This window comes from Pleurodeles waltl, chromosome 11 (genome assembly GCF_031143425.1).
Source record: "Pleurodeles waltl isolate 20211129_DDA chromosome 11, aPleWal1.hap1.20221129, whole genome shotgun sequence".
NCBI lineage: Eukaryota > Metazoa > Chordata > Amphibia > Caudata > Salamandridae > Pleurodeles > Pleurodeles waltl.
In genome coordinates, this window is record NC_090450.1 from 908839046 (window position 1) to 908863396 (window position 24351).

Genomic DNA, 24351 nt, shown 5'->3' on the forward strand with positions numbered 1-24351 from the left:
AAGATGATAATGAAAAAACATGCTGCTTAGCTGGTACTTGGTGGGAAGATTATGATCTCACATCCAAGATTGTTATGGCCGCACCTCCCACATTAGTGTTATATTATGGTGGCAGTATACCATCACCCAAAGGCTGTAATGACATGACATATACCCCTATTTGGGAGGAACAGCATGAGATAGCTCTGAATATTGTAATGACAGAATATAGTTGTAAATTGTATTTGTATAGCACTTACTACCCCCTGACGAGACTCTGAAGCACTTTACGGTGAGGAGCAAGCTATCCAGAGCCTAGTTAGTGGTCAGTCAATTGGTTATTAGGGTAAGTTTTGCATGCTGTGTGAGGGCTTGTTTTGTTTGATGTGATTATTAGAGGGGGCTTCATGAGGCACAATTACTAGCTGGAATTAATATTGTTATGGTTCCAAACCAGTGCTTGAAATGGAAAAATAGAAGTGCAGGTACTTTGTATAAGAGTACCTGCTTGATTCTGAGCAGTGCCAGTACTGTCCAATGAAAAGTACTACGTTTTTCTTGAAGTGCACATACTCTCCCTCTCAAAATAAAAAAGTGCCAGTACTCTGTACCGGACAGTACGGGCCCATTTAAAGCACTGTTCCAAACAGCTTAAAGTCAGGCATGAGATTTTTAGAGTAACTTGTATACACGTGAGAGAGATGGAAGGTAGAAAAAAAGCAGAGGTCGATTTAAAAAAAAAAAAAAAAAAAAAAAAAAAAAAAACACATAAGTGATGGAAGGTCAGTTTTTCATGCAGGATTTTAAGGGTTATAATAGGTTGAGAATGTTTGCATGCAATTTGTGAATGTAAACCAGTTTTGTTTAAAGATGCTTCTCATAGTAAAAGAAGGTATTAGACTTTAACCCCTCGGGTGCCTTGGACGATGTGGGTACGTCTGCTACCGTGGCGCTCAGGCACCAGGGACGTAACCACCTCGTCCAAGTACCGGCCCCTGGGGGAAGCGCTAGCGCTCCCCCTGGGGGCCGCGCACTCCTCTTCCATGAGCAGGGATGGAAGGGGAATCGCTTCCCCTTCAACCTCTGCCCGACCCCCCCGTGGTGTCTGAAGATGTCAGCGTGTGTTCGCGCGCTGACCTCAACAAAGGCTGCCCCCTCCGCGCTGAAAGCTCAGGAGAAATGCAAAAGCATTCCTCTACGATCACGTGAAGGGGTGAGAGAGAAATCAAAGGAAAGGAAAGGCCTTTCCTTTCCTTTGATGGCTCTCTCAGCATTTCTGCTGCCCGATCGTGAAGCAGAAATGTCCACTAAACACCAGGGATTTTTTTATTTGTATTTACACATAAGGGGAGCGGCCCCTTGGGCAATTTATTTTAAGGCCATTTCTGCCTCCTCTAGGGGCAGATTGGCCTATTATAATTAGGCAGAAACCACTAGACACCAGGGATAACAAATTTTTGTTTGTTTGAATTTTTTTTATATGCGGGGAGCGACCCCTTAGGCAAGGGTCGCTCCCCTTAGGGGCAAAATTTACTTTAGGCCATTTCTGCCCCCCTAGGGGGCAGATCCGCCTATTTTTTCAGGCCAGTCTGCCCCCCCTTGGGGGCGGAAACCCCTAGACACCAGGGATTTTTTGTCTTTATGTCAGTTTCACGTGAGGGGAGCATCCCAAGAGGCAAGGGTCGCTCCCCTGGTGGGGGCAAATTTGTTTTAGGCCAAGGGGGGCAGATTGGCCTATTTTAATTAGACTGATCTGCTCCGTGGGGGGGGGGCAGAAACCTGTGGGCACCAGGGATTCTTTTTATTTTTGACGTGGGGAGCAACCCCTTAGGCAAGGGTCGCTCCCCTGGTGGCCAATTTTATTTTAGGCCATTTCTACCCCCCCCTTGGGGGAAGATCGGCCTATTTTTATTAGGCCAGTCTGCCCCCAAAGGTGGCAGAAACCACTAGACACCGGGGATTTTTATATTTTTGCATCAATTTCATGCAAGGGGAGCAACCCCTTGGGCAAGGGTCGTTCTCCTGGGAGGCAAATTTATTTTAGGATATTTCTGCTCCCCTTGGGGGCAAATCAGCCTATTTCTATTAGGCCGATCTGCCCCCAGGGGGGCAGAAACCACTTAGGTAGCAGGGATTGGTGTGTGTGTGTATGCGTGTGTTTTGTTTGGGGGGCAGCCCCTTGGGCAAGGGTCGCTCCCCATGGGACACATTACTGTTGGCCATATCTGCCCCCCTTGGGGGCTGATCGACCTCTTTTTGGAAGGCCCATCTGCCCCCAACGAGGGCAAAAAGCACACCAGAGAACAGGAAAGATTTTTTTTTCTTCAAAAAAAGAGGTCGGGGTATGGCCATACCCCCACCCCAAATAAATGGGGCCAAAGTTGTTCTGCCCACCGGTGGGCAAATGTGGCAACTACCCCTGATCCACTCCCCGAGGGGGGGGGGGGGGGGTTCAAAGGCCTACTAGATGCCAGGGAATTAAAAAAAAAATTACTGGGGTGGTGGCTACCAACCAGTATGGGCATGGTTATGCCCCCACCCCAACTGAAGGGTGTAACAGCCTTTCAGCTCTTCGCTGTACACTAAAACATGTTATCCCATGGCAAGCAAGAGGTCATATGCTTATTTTGGGTTTTGGTTTTACATTTGGGCCATGAGAGCTTGGCTAACTCTCAAAATCGTCCCACTTGGAATGGTGAGGGCTGCACCTTTTGGACTTTGGGATGCTGCCATGTAGAAAAATCCACAAGACCTAGACACAGCTGAAGACTAAACATCTGGGTGGGTCCAGGGTGGTGTGCTTCACATGCACCCCGTACCATTTTCTTACCCACAATGCCCTGCAAACCTCCAACTTTGCTGGAAATCACACATTTTTCCCACATTTTTGTGATGGGACCTCCTGGAATCTGCAGGAATCCACAAAATCCTTACCACCCAGCATTGTCGCATCTATACCAATAAAAATTCTGCCCCACTTGTCAGCCTAAAAATGTTCTTTTCCAAACTGCCCTTTTGGACCCGCTTTGGTTCCCCCTCAATTTCGACATGTTTTTGTCTCTTCCCTGTCACAGGCACTTGGCCCACCTACATAAGTGAGGTATCATTTTTACCGGGAGACTGAGGGGAACGTTGGGTGGTAGGAAATTTGTCCCGGTGCGGTGATCCCACACAGAATTGTGGGGGATCCACGCAAATTCACACCTCTCTGGACTGCCTCAGGTGTCTAGTTTTCAGAAATGTTTGGGTTTGGTATGTTTCCCTGTATGGCTGCTGAGCCCAGGACCAAAAACGCAGGTGCCCCCCGTTGCAAAAACAGGTAGTTTTGAATTTGATCATTTTGATGTGTCCACATAGTGTTTTGGGGCATTTCCTTTCGCGGGCACTAGGCCTACCCACACAAGTGGGGTACCATTTGTATCGGGAGACTTGGGGAACGCTGGGTGGAAGGAAATTTGTGGCTCCTCTCAGATTCCTTAAATTTCTGTCACCGAAATGTGAGGAAAAAGTGATTTTTGTTTTTGCCAAATGTTGAGGTTTGCAAAGGATTCTGGGTAACAGAACCTGGTGAGAGCCCCACAAGTCACCCCATCCAGGATTCCCCTAGGTGTCTAGTTTTAAAAATTGCACAGGTTTGGTAGGGTTCCCTTGGTGCCTCCTGAGCTAGAGGCCAAAATCCACAGCTAAGCACTTCACAAAAAAAACAGCTCCGTTTTCTTTGGGAAAATGTGATGTGTCCATGTTGTGTTTTGGGGCATTTCCTGTCGTGGGCACTAGGCCTAACCACACAAGTGAGGTACCATTTTTATCAGGAGACTTTGGAGACCTCTGGATGGAAGGAAATGTGTGGCTCCTCTCAGATTCCAGAACTTTCTGTCACCGAAATTTGAGGAAAAAGTGTTTTTGGGCCAAATTTTGAGGTTTGCAAAGGATTCTGGGTAACAGAACCTGGTGAGAGCCCCACAAGTCACCCCATCCAGGATTCCCCTAGGTGTCTAGTTTTAAAAATTGCACAGGTTTGGTAGGGTTCCCTTGGTGCCTCCTGAGCTAGAGGCCAAAATCCACAGCTAAGCACTTTACAAAAAAAACAGCTCCGTTTTCTTTGGGAAAATGTGATGTGTCCATGTTGTGTTTTGGGGCATTTCCTGTCGTGGGCACTAGGCCTAACCACACAAGTGAGGTACCATTTTTATCAGGAGACTTTGGAGACCTCTGGATGGAAGGAAATGTGTGGCTCCTCTCAGATTCCAGAACTTTCTGTCACCGAAATTTGAGGAAAAAGTGTTTTTGGGCCAAATTTTGAGGTTTGCAAAGGATTCTGGGTAAGAGAACCTGGTGAGAGACCCACAAGTCACCCCATTCTGAATTCCCCTACATGTCTAGATTTAAAAAAATGCAAAGGTGTGGTTGGTTTCCCTAGGTGCCGGCTGACCTAGAGGCCAAAATCCACAGCTAGGCACTTTGCAAAAAACACGTCAGATTTAAATGTAAAAATGTGATGTGTCCATGTTCAGTTTCCTGCCCTATATATCCCCGCAACCAGAAGAGTCCAGCCGACGTAACGGTATATTGCTTTTGAAAACCTGACATCTCAGGAAAAGGTTACAGAGTAAAACGTGGAGAAAAATGGCAGTTTTTCTTTTTACCTCAATTTCAATATTTTATTATTTCAGCTGTTATTTCCAGTAGGAAAACCTTGAAGGATCTACACAAATGACCCCTTGATGAATTGAGAATTTTGTCTGTTTCAGAAATGTTTAGCTGTCTGGGATCCAGCATTGGTTTCACATCCATTTCTGTCACTAACTGGAAGGAGGCTGAAAGCACAAAAAATTGTAAAAATGGGGCATGTCCCAGTAAAATGCCAAAATTGTGTTGAAAAATGTAGTTTTCTGATTCAAGTCTGCCTGTTCCTGAAAGCTGGGAAGATGGTGATTTTAGCACCACAAACCCTCTGTTGATGCCATTTTCAGGGGAAAAAACACAAGCCTTCTCCTGCAGCCCTTTTCCCCCATTTTTTTGTAAACAAATGTTTTACTATATTTTGGCTGATTTCTTGGTCTCCTCCAGGGGAACCCACAAACTCTGGGTACCTCTAGAATCCCTAGGATGTTGGGGGGAAAAAAGGACGCAAATTTGGCATGGTTAGCTTATGTGGACAAAAAGTTATGAGGGCCTAAGCACAAACTGACCCAAATAGCCCAAAAAAGGCCTGCCACCTGACGGGGGGAAAGGCCTGGCAGCGAAGGGTTTCAGCTAATTATATGCACCATAAACAATATATTATAAAAGAAAATCCACCAACTTAAAAATATAACAAGGCAATTAATATAGACACATTGCAGTAACCATCAGTATATTCAGTGCCAGGTTTGTCACCCATTCAATGTCTGTTTGGAAGGTGCCACCACCTTCATCTGCCTGAACCTGTAGAACACCCCCACAAGCAACACCATTCTCAGCAGAATAGATGTGTATGTGGGCACCTTCTCCTAATAGGATCCACCTTGCCTCGTAGTGGAGCACAACTGGCCCTAAACATGCCACGTGAGAAAGGGAATTTACTGTTATACGTACCTTAATGTATATATGTTTACTGTGAAAATGTTAATGCTCCTAAGTGCCTCAACATGTGGTGTTGAATTTTTTCAATCGTTTGCTATCTGGTTTTTATATTCGCTTGGAGACCACTAAAATCTTGGCATTATTGCACTTTTAGATGCATTTTAAATGTACTGTGGCCATGTAACTTCATGTTGCTCGTTGCACATTTACTAAACGGTTAGTAAAGTGTAGCCTTGTTCTGAGGTTGGCATGACAAAGCAAGGGTTATAGAAACTAGTGGAGTCCGCTCCTGTGGTGTTATTTGCTTCCTGACTATTTTGAATTAGATGCATGTTAGACTTTATGGGCTACCCAGAGTGTTGTGTTGTTTTTACACATATTGCCGGGACATATGGGAGAGCATGACATCACACACAAGATAGTAATGACAGGACATACTATTAGTGGAATGAGCATGTGAACATCAAATAAAACTCATAAATTAAACAAGTTCTAGTTCTGCCCTTCAGGTTCCCCTGGGAAGACATCATTCCCCCATACCTGAGCAAAGCCTGAAGTCTGCATAAGCAGCTGTAGCGATGCGTTCAGCAATCAGCATGCAGTTGTGGTCATCCGGCTGGAATCTCCCTCTAAGGTGTATGAGACAGGAAAGTGTTTTCATAATAAAACAGATGATGTTCCGAGAAAATGTCCCTACGTAAGGATGTGTACGTTTCTATGAATACCAGAGACAAAGCCTTACCACGTTTTACCAGCAGCCTATCTTACTGCAGCCTTGAGAGAAGCACAGAGTGAACAAGAATGTCTTGTTTACGAACGTAGTGCTGGCCTAGGCAAAGAACAGCTAGATAGAGAGAAATAAACAAGGCCGCAAATGTGGCTATCGTTAAAATAATAAACAAAGCTGAATAAAATATATCTAGGTTAAAGTGCACAGCGGCAGGCCTCGTGAGCTAAAATAACGTGCATGGAGCTATAACTAAAATGGCTACACAACAGTGCAAAGCCGAAGTGTAGTATTTTTATAGTGAAAAGGTTTCAGTAACCATCTCTAACATAGCTCAGGAGTAGCAGGGTCGGCAATAGTGCACACTTCCCTTGCACACAGAACAGGTACAGTTTCACCAACATTAGTACAAGAGACATGCCTATCACCTGTACATCCCACACATACACTTACACATCACACTGCAACATAGGCAGCAGCAGTGCTTCGTTCCCTAACCCCAAACACGCACAGGTACAATATGGGCAGCAACAGTGCAATCACCACCATTTCAAGAGCATATTGTAGTTATCATATATTAGGTAAACTCAAAGAGGAGAAACAATGCGAGTCATGTCAACAATGGTGGAAAACTAAGAGGAATTTTTGTGTGCAGATACGTTTCTATATAACCACCATAAAAGGGAGCTTGGTATGTGTTTAACATTGTATTGTGCAGTGTACACATTACTGGTATGGCCTTATTTGGAGATCTAGAGGGTTTTCTAAATTTGATGGCCACACTCAAAATGTGTTTAATTCTGGTGGCCTTCTCGGGATTAGTAGATCAGGTGGTTAAAGGCCCATCTGGATCAATATATCCAATTATTAGTGATTCCATTTCACAGTGTGAGGACTTGGAGGGAACCTCAGGTGTATTTTGGATAGGTACAAGGTGCACTTGTGACAGATTGAGTTCCAAAACCCACAAATTGATAATTGTATGTATGTATTATGTGCAACTGGAACGTAACTAGGAAGCAAGGAGAGCTGAACAGTGGAGTAGATCACACGGGTACAATTTGGTTTGTTAATATAGAGGTAGTGTCAAGGACTCGACACAGGGTAGGTCTGTTGTGTCTCTTCCTTGTTTTAACAAGGAAAAGGTGACTTTCAATCAGCCATGGTGCCACCCTGCGCTTAAGAGGACATGTGAAATGTGTTGGTATCTTCTTAAGAGGGTCCCAGTTAGGAGTAAAAAAAAAAGGTTAATAAAAATCCTCCTTGGCAACCTTACAGCTCTTGATTGAAGAGGAAGCATAATACAGATATTATTAATAAGACATCAAACAACCCTTGATATCAAGGAAGAGGAAAGCGGCAAGCAAGAATACTCAGTAGTAGACCCTGGAGAAGTTCCAACTTCAGTAAGCAAAAATCAGGAACTGCAATAGCAGCAAGGGGACGAAGAACGTAATGGAAAATAATGGAACAAATATGTTGCTTCACATCCATCACTTGTACATGCCTCCTTAGATAGGATTTAAACAGGAAATGACATTGCAGGAAAGGACTCTAGATTATCTTGAATTGGAAACATAATACTGTATTCTCTGGACAAACCATGTTCTTGGAAAAGGCAGTTTATATAACTTGTCTTCTTCCCTTTCGATGAAACTCATGGGGTCATTTGGCACACAAAGAGGAATCCAAGTTTGCCATCCTTCACCCAGTGCTAAACTCTGCAGTGCTGGCGCCACCCTTAATGTAAAGCACTTCATAACGCTTGTAGAGCACCCATCAAGGTCATCAAAAGCATGGAAATTTCAGTGTGTTGTTGACGATACAGACCCATAGCCATATGCCGAGCACAGTGTCAACCAACCTGCTGAACACTTGCATCTCCGATTGGCACAAATGTAATGGGCAGATTACAGGTGAAGTCCTTTAGTGTGAGGAGTTAGTGAACACTGAAGTGATGTGTCTTCTGATTCATTCTGAATTGCACGAGGTTGAAAAGTTCTGATGTTTATGAGCATTCTGTTCTGTATTGTAGGAAAGTACCCTCGTTCTTGGCATGATCACTCCCATTTTCTGCCTGTTGTTAGGGTGTTTAACTGTGTTCACTGGGATCCTGCTAACCAAGACCCCAGTGATTATGCTCTCATCCTTCAAACATGGATACCTGAACCATTTTCATCCCACATTTGGCATACTAGTGCCCCCATGTACGTCCCTAGAGCATTGGGGTAACAGGGGATCCCCATGGGCTGCACCATTTATTATGCCACCCATGGAGAGCCCATGCAAAGTGTTCTGCAGGCCTGCCATTGCAGCCTGCGTGAAAGGGTGCATGCACCCTTTTTCACTACTGGTCACTGCACCAGGTCACTGTAAGTCACCCCTGTGGTAGGCCCTCCTACCCCAGAGGACAGGGTGCAAGGACCTGTGTGAGGGCACCCCTGCACTAGCAGAGGTGCCCCCACGAACTCCAGTTCCATTTTCCTGGACTTCGTGAGTGCAGGGATGCCATTTTATGCATGTACTGGACATAGGTCACTACCTGTGTCCAGCTACATAATGGTAACTCCGAACCTAGGCATGTTTGGTATCAAAAATGTCAGAATCATTCCCCAATACTGTTGTCAGTATTGGAAGTATGATACCATGCACTCTGGGGGCTCCTTAGACGACTCCAAGCATTGCTCCACCAGCCTTCTGGGGTTTTCCGGGCAGCCCGAGCTGCTGCCACCCCTCAGACAGGTTTTTGCCCTCCTGCTGCCAGGAAGGCAGAACAAAGGATTTCCTTTGGGAGGGGGGGTAACACCCTCTCCCTTTGGAAATAGGTGTTACATGGCTTGGGAGGGGTAGCCTCCCCAAGCCACTGGTATGCTTTGAAGGGCACATTTGGTGCCCTCCGTGCATAAACCAGTCCACACCGGTTCAGGGAGCTCCAGTCCCTGCTCTGGTGCGAAACTGGACAATAGAAAGGGGAGTGACTACTCCCCTGTCCATCACCACCCCAGGGATGGTGCTCAGAGCTCCTCCAGAGGGTCCCTTTGTTCTGCCATCTTGAATCCAAGTTTGCCAGAGACCTCTGGGAGCATCTGAGTGGCCAGGTCAGGCAGGTGATGTCAGAGCCCCGTCCTGATAGGTGGTCACCTGGCTAGGTGACCAATCCCCCTTTCAGGGCTATTTAGGGTCTCTCTCTTGGGTGGGACCTCAGATTTGGCTTGCAAAATTCCAGCAGGACTCCTCTGCAACCTCTACTTCAACTTCTAGCCACTGGAACCCTGAGTGAACCTTCCAGGAACCGACAGTCTGCATCCACTGTTGTGTAGCCATTTTAGCTATAGCACCATGCACGTTACTTTAGCATACTAGGTCTGCCGCTGTGCACTTTGCCCTAGAAATATTTTATTCAGCTTTGTTTTATTATTCTTATAATAGCCACTTTTGCGGTCTTGTTTTATTTTTCTCTATCTAGCTGTTTTTGCCTAAGCCAGCACTACGTTCTCAAACAAGACATTCTTGCTCACTCTGTGCTTCTTTTCAACTCTGCAGTAAGATAGTTTGCCGGTGAACGTGGTACAAGATTTGTCTCTGACATTCGTAGAAAACCACACATCCTTACGTAAGAACATTTTCTCAGAACATCAGCTGTTTTATTATAAAGACACTTCCCTGTCCCTTACACGTTAGAGGGAGATTCCAGCCAGAGAACCACGACTGTATGCTGATTGCTGAACGCTTCGCTACAGCTGCTTATGCAGACTGCAGGCCTTTGTTCAGGTATGGGGAATGATGTCTTCCCAGGGAAACCTGAAGGGCAGAATTAGAGCTTAACACGCTGTGCTCTATTATAGCTTAGGTAGGAATTAGTCTATTGACTCTAGTGACAATATGGTAGCATTATTTCTGTGCTTTACTCTCTTTGTCACAATTTTAATCTTGTCATGCTATATCGTCCTGGTTATTGCAGCACATGATTTGCTATCTAAGATGCAGTCGCTTTATTAAAATCTTATTGAAATATATACTGCCTCTATTCGTCATTGTGTATGTGAGACTAATGTAACTGAGAGAAACGGATAAGACCTGAGTGACCACGGTTTCCCTGAGAAATCAATTATGTCATGCGCTCGGCTGCCCAATCATCCCTGCCCTTGGGTGGAGATGAGGCACTGCTAGTTAGCCGGAGCAAAACTCGGATTGGGGTGACAGGTGTCACCTGTAGTGGCTCAGACTCAATCTCCACCACCGCAGGCGATTCTGGTGCTCAAAATCCAGTAGTCTCATTAAGATAATGACAGCCTACGTGACACCACGATGAAGACTCTGCTTGCAACATTGTTTCCACAGCTCCTTCCAGCTTCTGCAACATTTCCCCAGCTGTGCATCCTCTGAGGGCGGCAAGTCTTCAGTCTGCAAGAGAAGGAAGAAGGAATCTCCCTTGGAGTGAAGGAGTCACTCCCCTGTATCCGCAGGCACCACCTGCAACAACGACCGGGTGCGTGGATCTCCTCTCATCCCGAGCTGCGTGGATCCTGCATCACGGATGGTGGTCCAGAGTAGTCCTCTCTGCCAGCTATCCAACTTTGGTGGAGGTAAGCCTTTGCTGTCCCACGTAGGACAGTACCACCGTGCACCACATCATTCACAGCTGCCAAGGCTTGTTTGCATCTCCTAAAAGGTATCTTCAGGCTTCTTGTAGCCCCAACACCCAGCACTCCTTCCTGCGATGCACAGCCCTCTCCATGCTTCTCCTGCAGTGTGGGGCCCTTCTCCAGTTGTGCTGCCTGGGCTCCTCTGCGACTCCTGGAACCCACTCCAATGGGTCTCCTGTGAGGGCTGCCTCTTCTTCTGTGGACTCTCCGCCTTGCTGAGGGTCCTCCTAGGACCTCTCCCACCCCCCCCGTGGGTTGAGCCGTCCTGGACCTTGCTGGTCCCCGGCAACTCCATTTTTGCTTCACCACGACTTCTGCCTTTGCCAAGGCTTGTTGGTGGCTTTTCTCGCCACTGACCAACTGCAAATCATCCATTCAGCATTGGACGTCGACTGCATCCTTCAGGAACTCTTGACCTGCTCGAGGGGTGCATTCCTAACCATCTTTGTCCTACCGCCAACCAACTCTTGCTTCCACAGCTGGGTGGGTAGTAGCTCCTACTCCTCCTGGACTCTTCTGTGACTTCTGGACTTGGTCCCCTTCTTCCACAGGTCTTCCTCTTCAGGAACCCAACGCTGGTTTCTTGCAGTCTTGTCTGGGTGTTTTGCATTTTCTTCATTTTCTTCCTTTTGGGCGGTTTGGAGAAAATCTAGTAATTTAGGGCCAGATGTAGCAAAGGGTTTTACCCATTCTGTGTCTATGGGAAAATGTGTTGGTACATATGGCCCTTACTCCTTTCCTCTGGGTAGCTAGGGGGCACTGGGTACTTACCTTTGGGGTTTCCTAGTAACCCCAGCTCCAGTCTACACATAACACTTACCTAGGTGGGGGCCCCTTCTTTGCATTCCATTTTTTTAGTATATGGTTTGGGCTCCCCCTAGGGTCACTATTGTCCTATTGCATTTGCACTGTTTTCTATCACTTTCTATGCCTATTTCTGATAACTAGTGTACATATTTAGTGTTTTTACTTACCTCCTACTGGAGGGTTGCCAATCTAGTGTTTTGGTACTGTGTTACTGTAATAAAGACCCCTTTATTTTCATAACACTGGGTGTTTTCTTTCGTGTGTAAGTGCTGTGTGACCACAGTGGTATTGCATGAGCTTTGCATGTCTCCTAGATAATCCTTGGCTACTTATCCACAGCTACCTCTAGAGAGCCTAGCTTCTAGACACTGCCTACACTACACTAATGGCGGATACCTGGATTTGGTATAAGGTGTAAGTAACTTAGGTACCCACCACACTCCAGGCCAGCTTCCTACACATATCCTAAAGTTGCGGACTGAGTAGACCTGCCTTCTGGTTTTGTCTTTCTTGCACATTTTGATCTCCAGTCTGGGGATGGCCACTGGGTTATTTGTTTATTGGCCTGGTGAGTCGGGTATCATTTTTGATGGCCTTTTAGGTGACACACCTGGTTCTGAAGATAATGCAGACCTGGAGTCAGTGTAGCTCATTCAGTGTTTAGGTAATGCTGTTGAATGTCTTTAAATCCTTAAACAAGACATGCACAGTATTGCCCCCGCCCAGGAGTGAGAAGACCAAGGGTTGCTCTGTTGTTTTGAAATCTATTTCTGGAAGAAATGTATTTACTATAAGAAGGGGAGCTGTTAACAAGCTATCTTGATTTTCCTTTGCCATTTGAAGATTAGATCAATGTCTGTGGGGAATCCAAGTAATTCTGAATACTTTGGAAGCTGCTCGGCGAAGCTGTCTACAATAATGTGTGTTAGCCAAGCTTGGGTATGCGATTGTTTGGAGCTGGTGGTAAATAGGAGGAACCCTGTATTTGTGGATTTGTTTTATGCAGGTACTTGCTATCCAATTCTGGATTAGCTGAAGAGAGTGTTTGGGTCGCTGAACGTCTTGGAGGAGACTTAAAGGTACAGTTGCATATCCATGAGCAGTGATGGATCTTGGTGTTCTTATTAGTGAGCAAGCATTGACATTGTGAGTTTCTGGAAAATTGCATATCCTGTCTTTATGAATTATAAATATATGAAGGAACTATTTCAGAACTTTGTCGAAGAAACCCCTATATGTTTTAGGGTGTGAATCAATGTATGATGGCTGAGTGTGTGGAAGATGTGCAGACTTCCTTTTGCCATTTGTCCCAGTTCTAGAAGTAGTTTGTGCCAAATTCTGGAGGCCAGTTCCGAAGTGGTGTGTCCAGTTATGGAGGCCCTGTCTACTATATTTTGTACAGTCTTGGAACCCAACTCTGGGCACAGCATGTCAAATTCCAAAGGCCATAGCTGGAATGTATGTCCAGATGTGAAGGACACATCTTGCATGTTTCGAGTTCTGGAGGCCTCCTGTGCAGTATTGTGGCCTGTTTTTGTGGATACCTCTTGTGTATTTTGTCAAGCTCTAGGTGTCACCTTGGGATGTATTTTACTAACTCTTATATGCTTCAGCCGGAGTATTCTGTCAGCCTCTGAGTGCCATATCTGGTCCCGTTCTAGAAGCCTTATCTAGAACAATGTGTGCAGATACCCATGCCTCTTATGAGTAGTTCAACTAATTTTTGTAGCCACATCTGATATGTTTTGTGAAATTATGAAGGCAAGTCTTATGTGCACTTCTAGGGGCAACGTCTGCAGTCTTGTTTCCATTTCTGGAGGCCACTTTGGTGTTTTGGGGCAATTTGCGGTAAATTGTCCAAATCTGGAGGCTGCTTGTGGCATGTGGTCTAGTTCTGAAGAGTACATCTTCTGTGTTGTTACATTATGGGCCCCTTACTGAGGAGTATGCTATGGAATTTGAAAAAAAGCATGTCTCACCTGGAGTATCGCAACTACATTTAGAGGCCACATCTGGCATATTGCACTCCATTTTGGAGGCCTCATCTGAAGCATTGCATGCAGTTTCCCGTCTGGAGTCTGGTGTCAATTTCTGGATGTTCCTGATGTTTGTCATACGTTGGATCACCCTGTGGGATGATGTTCAATTCTTGAGGCAGCTTCAAGAATATTGTCAAATACCACATTTGGTGTACTGTCCAATTATGGATGGCAGATATGGAGCATTGTCCATTTCTTGAGGCACAATGGGGAACACAGTATTGTGCTTTAAAGCCCACTCTAGTTCTGGAGCTTTTATCCGCTGTACTGTATTCAGCTCGAGACACCTCCCTGCTTGATTGTGCCCCGTTTTTGACGTACCTCATTTGTATTATTTTTAATTCTAGAGGACTCATCTGAAATATTGAGTTGAATGGCAAATTTTCCAGTTCTGAAGGAATCATCTAGTGATCCAGATTTGGAGACCTCACGTCAAGTAATTTTTTCCACCTCAGTTGTATTGCCTTGTTTTTAATTCCACCTCTAGTGCATTGCCCACAAAAATCAAGAATTGCTCTATAGCTTAACCTGGCATTGAAAGGAACAAAAACGGTTAGCACAAGGGAAGAAACAAAATCAGGGAAACATCAATGTCCTCAAGATGAAGTTGCATGTGACATTCTTCTCGTAAGCTTTAAGAAAGTTGTTCTTCCTGCTAAAGTCAATGCAGGGATTCCATTGAAGATAAATATATTAAACCGTGCTTCTTTGTTATGAAGCCCTTTCGATGTGCGCACTACATTGACAAAATTTTAAAAATAAGACTGGAACCTTAGTTGTTTAATGGCTATGCTTCCCCTGCCTAAGACGAATATGATGTTCGAAGGTACATCAACTACTTCTCTTTTTCTCGTGGGTCCTTTTCACTGGTGACCATCACCACGGAGGGGATTGAAATTATCCTATGTATTATTAAACCAGCTGATCTCCTTATGGATCCAGCATGAACCTGCTCCTAACAGAATTTCCCTCTATTTGTGCCTCTGTCATGTATAAATTGATAAATGTGTTTGCTCTGGAGGGATGTGCTCCAGCTTTTTTTTAGAAGAGTACTGGAAGAACTACTCCTAATGAACTGTAGCCAGGGAGAGGGGGTAAGAAGTGTTATGGAGGTTGGCTCCACTTTAAATAAGTATACAAATTTAAAGAGTGAGACAACCCACTTTCAATATTTCAAAATCTCTGTAAACTGAAAGTCACTCTAATTGTTTTAAAAGGACTCTCCCCAACACAAATTCTGGTGGCATGCTTCATAATCTAGTGTTCGTCCAGATAACCTCTGTATCTGCATAGGCTCTGCCTTTTTTGTAAATCATTTTATTGATTTTTGAATCATATAATATACAAGAAAATATAAAGCCACCCCCCCTCCTTCTACCTCCTAGACCCCTCCCCACCCACATCGCCGACAATCCAATTGTTTATTCATCGTAAGTACATCCTTTCCATACTTTGTCCAATTTTTTAGGGCATCCTCTACCATTTATATATTGCTTTTTCCTGTATGTAACTCCAATCCATTTTCCTTTCCCACTCTTTTATCTTCGGGATCCCAGCAGATCACCATTAGCGTGCTATCTTCCTCTTGGCCAGGAGGAACCCCAGGTTAATGACTATTCATGGGTACAAAGTGGCAACGGAGTCCATCCATATTCCTAAGTAAGGCCGGTGGTGCATTCATCTCTAACGCAACTCAAGTGACCGCGTCTATACAGGCTCTACCTTGAACCTCAAGGAAGCACTTTTATTAGGAGATGGCACCTAAGGTTAAAGAAGAACAAAATACATGAGTCGTAAATGGAGAAAGACTCCCAGGCTGGTCTGAATGTATGGCATGAGTGTGACTGGGTGAAATAAATGAGTATTTTACAGAAGTGGATATTCAATAACAGTTTGAATAATAGGGGTCTAAGACTGGTCCTGAGGAAAGCCACTTGACCCTTCTAGGTGATTAGAGTGGCTGAAACATGTGGACCTATATTTTCTGGAAAAGCTAATTATTTGCAGAAGCATCACATCTGTTTTTAATCGTGGCAGGGAACTTTCTAATAACGGGCACTTATAGAGGTACCCACTAGGCAAGTTTAAGCTTAGATCTCATCTCCTAAAAGAAAGCGTTCCCTTGAGGGTTAAAGTAGAGCATCTCCAGGTATTGAGAGTATCTGGACAAGAACTCGTTGATGAGGCAGACCACCAGAATTTCTGACCGGTGACAGTCCTTTTAAAACTACTAGAGTACCTCTCTGAATCAGTTTAGGGAGATTTTTAAATATTGAGAATGAAATAGAGGCAAGCCGCAATGGCCGGCTCCGGCTACAGGTGGGGGCGATGCCTGGATGGGGGGAGGTGGGGCTAGCGCTAACAGCCTTTTTCCCTTGGCGCTGAATTTCAAAATTTTGTGCTCTAGTGCCTACCGCGCTTAGTGCCTATTGGCTGTGGGGGCAGCGGGATCGCCTTGGCGGGGTGCAGGGCCACAGGTGGAAGCATTTAAACCTGGCCTCCAGTGCGGCATACTCACCTTTTTGGTGGATTTTGCTGTGCCCCTGCTGACTGCCAACGCGACCCCCTCGTCTTTTTTTCTGGAGGAGCTCCCCCCTCCTTTTCTCATCGTCCCACCCATCCTTGCCCTGTTTTGCTTCATGTATTATCATTTGTGTTAGGAGGGTTCACGGGGTTGTTTAGCATCGCATTAGAGCTACTCATCAGTTATTCATCTGTATGTCGTATTTACTGGATCGTATTGAAGGGGTCGGGTTTGGTCACATATCTGGTAGGCACCTTGGCAGCGGGGGACAAGAAGGCAGGCAAATTCCTGAGACATTTGTTTTCAACTATGGGCAGAAGTAGTACAGAGTTTAAGGCAGGACCCGGGACACCCGCTACAGCGATTGCCCTTGGCTCTGTGGGTACTTCAGGACACTGTCCTGACATAGTGGGGAGTGGGACCTTGCACTCTGGGACCAGTATCAGGCCCGGTTGCCCAGGCCCATCTCCCAAAGGGTGCCAAGGGGCTACTCTGGCATGGCTGAATTCGGGCTCAGCTGGTTTGCTGGTCCGTGGGCCCTCTCTCAGTGAGAGGGCTGGGGAGTTTTGCCTTGTACAGTGTCCATAAAAATTTTATGGGAGAGCCCAGTGGCTAGCATTCGGGCTCACTAGTCTTTTAGTGCGATAAGGACCAGGGGATGGCCAAACGTAACCTCTAATCTGATGTCAGTTGATTTATGTTAGTTGAGTTATGTCTAGTCTAATTTTCCCAAATACTTTTGTAATTTTACCTTAATGTTGAATTGATTCAGAAGTGTTTTATACTAATATGACATAATTGTAATAAATACGTCCTGAGAGTTGTATTCCCAAAACGCAAACTCATCTGTCTCAGGTCAATTTCTGTAATTGCTGTCAGGTATTGCGGTAGGGGATGGGGTGTCACAGGCATGGCATGGGAAAGGCACCACGGATTTCACGCTGTAAGAACCCAGGCCTACATACGGTCCCCACACTGTGGGTGGTCCCTCTCTTTTATTTTTTATTTCCTCTTAATGAAACCTAATTCAGGAACCTTCTAACCTATCGAGCAGCCATCCCATTGCTGCTGTCCCAAAATCCTGGAAAAGCTGTCACAGCACAGCTCTAAGGTCACCTTGATATCTTGCAGTGTGGCTCAAAAACTATTGAGTTTTAGACCAACCCATGGATGGAGACTGCAATGATCAGATATTTGGTTTTATCTAGTTTGTATGGTTGATAAGTGGGCTCGTAATCATTGATTAGGCTTGGTGTTTCAGTAGCACATGATGCGGGGACCAGTGCATCCTTTTGCAGAGAAGGTGGCTAGTCGCACACGTCAGTTTCTAGGCTATCAAAACTTTTAGATCTTTTTTTTTTTTTTTTTTTTTTAGACCAGTATTTCCAAAGAGTGGCATTTGGTGTCTTCTTATCTAAAGAAATTACTCCTACATATGGCGTTGCACCAGACTCCCATTATCACCTTTTAATGTCCTTTGTAATAATTACTCTAACCCCTCTTTTTTTGTGCAACCTCAATCAACACAATCATCTACCACAAACAAGCAAATTTGTATGACGATTTTGCAAGATAATTCAATTGTAACATTGCAGCACTGTGTACTTTTGAAAGTTGAGTCATGGATATCTGATAACTGTCCACAGCTCAGTAGCAAGAAACTGAGTTGCTTATTGATTGCACAAAGAGAGATTCTTTCTAACTTTATCTCCCCAAAATGCTTTGTCTTTGCATCAGGATAGACCCCGAGTATGTAAAATAAAGAGGTATTTTAAAAGACCACATCACTCGATACTCAAACTCGTGCTGTTGTTATTAGCTGCTTCTACATACCTTCTCTTTATGCTGCCCACCTCACCTCATTGGATGTAGACAGGTGGGCAAGTATTATTTGGTGCATGACTGTTGAAACACCTTACATACTAGAATTTTAGCTTCCCAAATTTTTAGACATTAGATTTTGCAAAATTCAGATATAGATATAGTAACTATCTTGTCCTCGTCTACCTCCTCAAGAGGTTTTTCGTCACAAATACTTGACTTAAGAAGGAAAGATAAAAGCTTAATTGACTATTGAGTCAAACTTCACTCCATATTTGGTAGAGGTGTCTTCTTCCAGGGACTCTCCCTTTAAAGCCCACTGCTCCTGGATCCCCCGCAATCGTCCCCCTGGCTGCCTTTAAGAAGCGTCTAAAGGTGTTCTTGTTGTATGGTGGTTGTTTAAGAATTGTGCACCTCTTTAGGGTAGTTTTCGTCTCATAAGTGTAGTTGGTCAGTCTCCAACCTTTCGTATGGGATCCACTTATGAGGGTCATTGATTGGACGTTATGGCCAGTTTGTGAGGCCTTATCTGCAGTATTGTGTTAATTCTGATAGCATCACCTTTGGTGACTTGTGTCCAGTTTCGAGACCAAAACTGGAGAGTGATACAGTTTTGGATGCCATTGTTGATGACTTGTCAGGTAATGGTGTGCACCTTTGGGATATTTTCCATTTCTGAAGGCCACATCTGGTTTATTGTGTCCCATTCTGCAGGTCGCCTCTGCAATCTTACCTCCAGTTCTGCAGGCCTCACCTGGATGGAGTATTGTGACCAGTGCAGAAAGGCTCATATGGAGTAGGGCATCATGTTCTGCAGATTATAACTAGAGTAGTGTGCAGAGTCCCTAATGCTTTGGCTTATTTCTACTCTTTTAGAGGCCACATATTGAATACTATGTCAATTTCTAGAAGTCGTACCTGAGATGTTGGACATGCCACACCTGGAGTATTGTCTTCAGTTGCCAGAGCCACATCTGGCATGTTATGTCCTACTGTGAAGGCAGCATCGAAGGTGTTGTATGAAAGTGTCCGTTTCTTGATGAGCAAGTTTGTGTGGATAGTTTAATTTGGTGGATGAATACATGGTAGAATGGATCTGTATGTGTGTGTGAGAAAGCTGACCAGGGTGTGGATGGATGGAATGAGTTAGTAAGTAGATGGATGATGGAGTAGATAGATGGGTGAGAGGATGGATGCATGGGTGAGTTGATGGACAAGTTAGTGGATGGGTGGATAACTAAGTGAAAGGGATGGTGGATGGATGTGCGAATGAGGTATGCGTAAATATGGGAAAGGTTGACTGCCAAAGTGTATTTTAATTGATCAGATAATAGGTGAGTAAGTCGATGAGTATGTGTACCGGAGGTCTTCTAAGAGGAAGGTGTGCGACCATGTTCACAATACAGCAGCTCACGGTTGTGGGTCCCGCCTAGAGTGCAAAACGAAAAGTTATGATGTAGCCCTGAAACTCAGCAGTGTGAATCTGTAAATGCTGGGTGTCTAGTTCGGAAAACAAAATCCTTTCTGACATAGTATCTGTGTTTTGCCTTTGTGAAGGCGTTGACGCATATTCTGACTGATGTGGAACCGCAGTGAAGTGCAGGAGTGTAGCTGCCGTGGCCCTCAAACATGTGTATGGCATCACATAATTCGAGCAACAGAAACCGTGCTCTGGCACCTATTATGGCCCATTGGTTTATCCCTCATTCTTGTGGTGCAGTATCAACCCGACTGCTACACTCCCCCGCAGGGGCGTAACAAAGGCCACCGCAGCGATGCGTTATGCCCCCCCCCCCCCCCCCTAACCACCCACCAACCACAGCACCTGACCGAGTGAGTCCCCGGGACGGGGGAGGGGGTTTTAATCTCCATGTTCTGTGGAGGGAGGTGCCCCTTCTAGTTTCCTTACGCCGCTGCTCCCCCGGTCTGATGGCTGCGCAGGGGGTCTGCAGAGCATCAGTTCGATCTGCACCCCTATCATACATGAACCCCCAGCCACCACACCCCAGCTGTCAGACCCTGCTGGACCCGACTTCGCCACAATAAAGGAGTGTAAATGCAAGGGTATGGGGTGGCGGCAGTGGGGTAAAGGAGAAGTCTGTGGTTCTAACAAGAGGGCTCCAGTGTCTGGGAGCTGCAGGGGGCCGTTTTATCACAGGGACTTAAGCAGTTAAAATGCCCTTCAAAAATGACCAGTGATCAACGAGAAAAGGGCTGCGCTGGGAGAAATCGATTCAGCTGTGGAACCCCGTCTTCTTTTGAAGCGTGGATCAGGGAGTCTTCGCTGTGCATAAAGAGGAGCGCGCATGCTGACGTCACTGTGCCCTGCAAGTCTAGATAAGTTGGTTAATGCCCCACCTTGTTTATTTGACCGGTGTTTTACATGTATTCTCGTTTTCTCTTTGTAATTATGATCTGAATATCTTTTTGTTAAATGAATGTAATTCCTAGAAGTTATATATCCTACGCATGCTAGGAGACATTTCGCCCTTGACACAAATGCTTAGTCGTGCATTAACGTGATTCCACTCAGCATTTGTCTCATAAAGCCTTACCTGGGGTATTGTAAATGTCTATTTTATATCCACGCCTGTTGCTACCGGTTTGCTTCAAGCGATAGCGAGAAAAAATGCTCAGCTGTTGGGTAAATAGCGTCCCTGTTGTTCCTGGCACACAGGCCTGTTATCAGTGTTTATGGTGGCTGCTTTTATTCCCCGCACACCTTGCTATCGGCTGCTTTTTGTCGGGATCTGGGATTGTTTAACCACGGAGTTCACTATCTCGCACAGTGCATTGGAACAGAGCATTTCACGGTGTACCTGCCTGCTGGGCTCTGTAAACTCCAGGCCTGTGTTCTCTAAACACGTGGATTGCACACAAACATTGATAACCAAAGGCCATTTTTAGATCGGTAAACTGTTCTCTGAAAGCACCAGGTGACCTTAAAAAAAAAATCAATACCGGTCCTTTGTGGTGACGCTCTGGTTCCTCTATTTGTCCCAATAATTATGTTTGCATTTCGCGCAACTTTGTGATAAGAGAGACAGTTTTTTTACGCTAGTAAAATAATGAAAAATCGAAGATAGGTTTGAGGATGTGACTACGTTTATTGGAGCAGTACAAGCCAGATGACGAGGTGACGAATGCAGATAACCTTTTGGGACCACATGAAACTTACCTTCAGAAAAACGTCAGTGCTATGAAATGTCCTCTCTTAAGGGAGAACCTGCGGGGTCTCGAAAACGCAATCTTATGCCTATTTGTAACCTCTTTGGACAAACAGAGCAGCATTTACTCTTTTCTTAAGAGACTGTTTTAGAACGGTGAATTAAAATGCCTGTGCACGTGTTTGCTTGTAGGCCCGTAAAATAGGCCCTGGCCCCAGGTCGCAAGTCCCAGTTCTCTTAGCTGTGTCGTATAGGTCAGGGCAGTCACAGAATAAACCCGAGGTCCTCTAGGGATAGTGAGATGTGAAACCTCTGTAACTTGGAGCAGACGTTGGCCCTCTGTGCTCTCCCCTTGGTAGCTGCGCCTCAGATTATGTTCCTGCAGGGTGTAGGTCTCGCTGCAGGCCTTACACTGAGCTCAAAGGAGGGCTATCAGGTGTCCGTGTTAGTTTGGACAATGTAGCACATGGGTACTCGCAAACATTTTCTCAGGGGTCAAAAGGTTTTTGGTCTGTGATGTGCCCAGAGGCCGCATTGATGCCAGAGCAGTGCCGGGCAGGTGAGGTGGCGGGGGGGGGGGGGGGAGAGGAGAAATCGCCCACAAGGTAAGTGTAGGAGAAGAGAAGGATATACATCTGGTGGCTGAAACAAACAATGAGAAACCAGAAAACCTGGCGTTAATCCTGGCCTCCCCACTTTTCCAAACTGTATGATTCCAGGCAATTGTTTAATTTCACTTTCCCTCCTTTTTCTGCATTATCACATATGAGGACCTCGAAATACACAATGTCATGGTGTGCGTTGCACAAAACCTGTTTTTATGTTTGATTTAATAAACTATAATGTTGTTCATGTATGGTAGGTACCCAGGCCACCCATAAAGTGTATAACAAGTGACTTGCCTCTTTAATTTACTATTAGTGTTGTTGTCAGGGTGAGGGGAAGAATTAATGTTTCCAAATTTATGTTTGGAAACTATTACTTTTAAATGACTAGATCTCAAAGCAGTGATATGATAAATTATACTAAAGTGAAAAGATTCTGCATGTTAACTAAATACACTTTTTAAACATTTTTTGAAGAATGTTTAGTTTTACACTTATGCTGCAAGATGTCTTTAAAAATGAAGGTGTTTTCAAAGCTAAGTACAGGAGTCCCTAGTTACTTCCTTTCTTTAACGCCAATTAAGTTTGAAATAAATGACTGCTTGTCTATTTAATATTTTTATTGTTAGTGCTGAGTCGAGCAAAGAGCTGCCCAGTGCTCCTGTTTTCCAGCGGGGTGCATGTAAAGGTCAGAGGGGCTGCATGCGGCCCGCGGGCCGTACTTTGAGTATCCATGATGTAGCACATGCTCCTGTTTTCTGAGGGTCGACTGAACACGTGGGGAAGGAGGAGCCTGTGTCCCACTGCTGCATTAGTTAGCGGTCTCTAACAGAAAGTAATGTCATTAACACGTTGATGCTAAGCGCATTGCTTTCCCCTTTGTGTTTCATTTCTTGTGTTTTCTGCGTTGGTGAATGTTATCGATTAAATAATTCTGTGCCTCCAGATCGATGCAATATTCTACTTTCGCAGTCGTGAGATGTCAGGGTTTGGGTCTTAGATTCTGGTCGCCCAGGAAGACGGTCCCATCATTTTGAGTGAAAGGCCGAGTGCCTCTTCTACTCCCCAGTGTTGGTGAGTAGGCTGGTTCTTTTTCTATCACCTTTAGAGCCAGAGCTCTAGTAACTTATCCCCAGGTGTTTTTGGCTTACTCGTTTTTAGGTGGTTATAGATCCAAAATTTCTTCCCAACATTTGGTTCCAAGTTTTGTTTTTTATGCTTACTATTTGTTCCATCTAGTCCATACTCACTTCTTACTGTACATAGCAACGTCTGTCACATTCATGCTGGGAACTGGTGGACCCATGCGACCTGTGCTACAGCGACTTACTCTGCACCTCACCCACTGAGTGCAGACGGCTGCAGAACATTCAGAACTCGGTGGCCAGAAACACTCTCAACCTTCCACACAGCACTTGCATCACTCCACACCTGAAGGAATGCCACTGGCTCCCCATACACAAATGAGCCCAATTCAAACTTCTCACCCACACTTTCAAGGCACTACATAACACTGGCCCAGCATACCTTAACAATATCTGGAGCCTTCTCCTCATCGCTTCTAAAGCGTGGAACGACCTGCCACTACACGTAAGAGACTCTTCCTCACTTCTTGAATTCAACAAGAAGCTGAAGACTAGGCTTTTCAGGTAGCCCCACTATGTCCTAGATTTGGCTAGACACAGACCTGCTCAGCTCCAGCACAAAAAATCTGCATAAAATAACATGACTTTTTCATATGACTATGAAGTGCAGTGCACTCCAGCCTTTCTGGTTTGCTAGTTAGTTACTTGAATGACGGAAATACATCACATTCTCACACCAAGAACATGCCTTTTGGGTTTAATGCTTCGGCCAAAGTCGAATAGACCCCATAGCAAGTTGATCGACCTCACTCTCACACTCGCTAAGCACGCAACAGCATTGAGCTGGAAATCCTGTTTACCTCCATCCATGCAGGCTTGGGAGCCTGTGCTCAGGAAATGGACTCTGGCAGGAGATTATGTGGGTAGGCACATGAGGTACAGGGATGAGAAGCCAACAACAATCAAAGGATAGGACACTCTCCTGCTGGCATTGGTCCCCAGGTCAGATACAAACCCGCTGTAGTTTGCCTGCAGTGGGACTGCTGGTGTTGCCTCTTTCTTGACCCGTAATTGCTGTTAGTTCACTACAGCGAGCCGCCCATCCAATTCCCACAAATATGGCCTATTTTCTCCAGGAGTGGCTGCTGCCCATACAAAGATGTAGGGGAGGATTGGGGGCAGTGGGTAGTGCAGAGGGTGTGGGGGGTGCAGCATAGGGGTTTGAGAGGAAATAATAAAAAAAGAAGACTTACCTGCTGTGACCGATGCCAGCCTCCTTGCTGCTCATCTGCTCCCGGAAGTCCATAGGCCAGCACAGGCTCCCAGACTTCCCACCCAGTCCAGACGCTGCTCTCATGCTATTACCCAGCATGAGATCAGGATTGG

The 24351-nt window shown here is 45.3% G+C and overlaps 1 protein-coding gene across 5 annotated transcripts in view; it reads left to right on the top strand.

Annotated features, from left to right (window-relative positions):
- The window catches only part of HVCN1 (hydrogen voltage gated channel 1), a 264968-nt gene that overhangs the window by 157888 nt on the left and 82729 nt on the right, over positions 1-24351 (top strand). Inside the window, exon 1 of one of the 5 annotated variants that reach the window (XM_069214863.1) lies at positions 22860-22954. The exons of the other annotated variants lie outside the window; for them this stretch is intronic. The gene's annotated coding sequence lies outside the window, so the exon portion shown is untranslated. Of the gene's footprint in view, positions 1-22859; positions 22955-24351 lie in introns of those variants that run through there. 5 annotated transcript variants of the gene reach the window in all.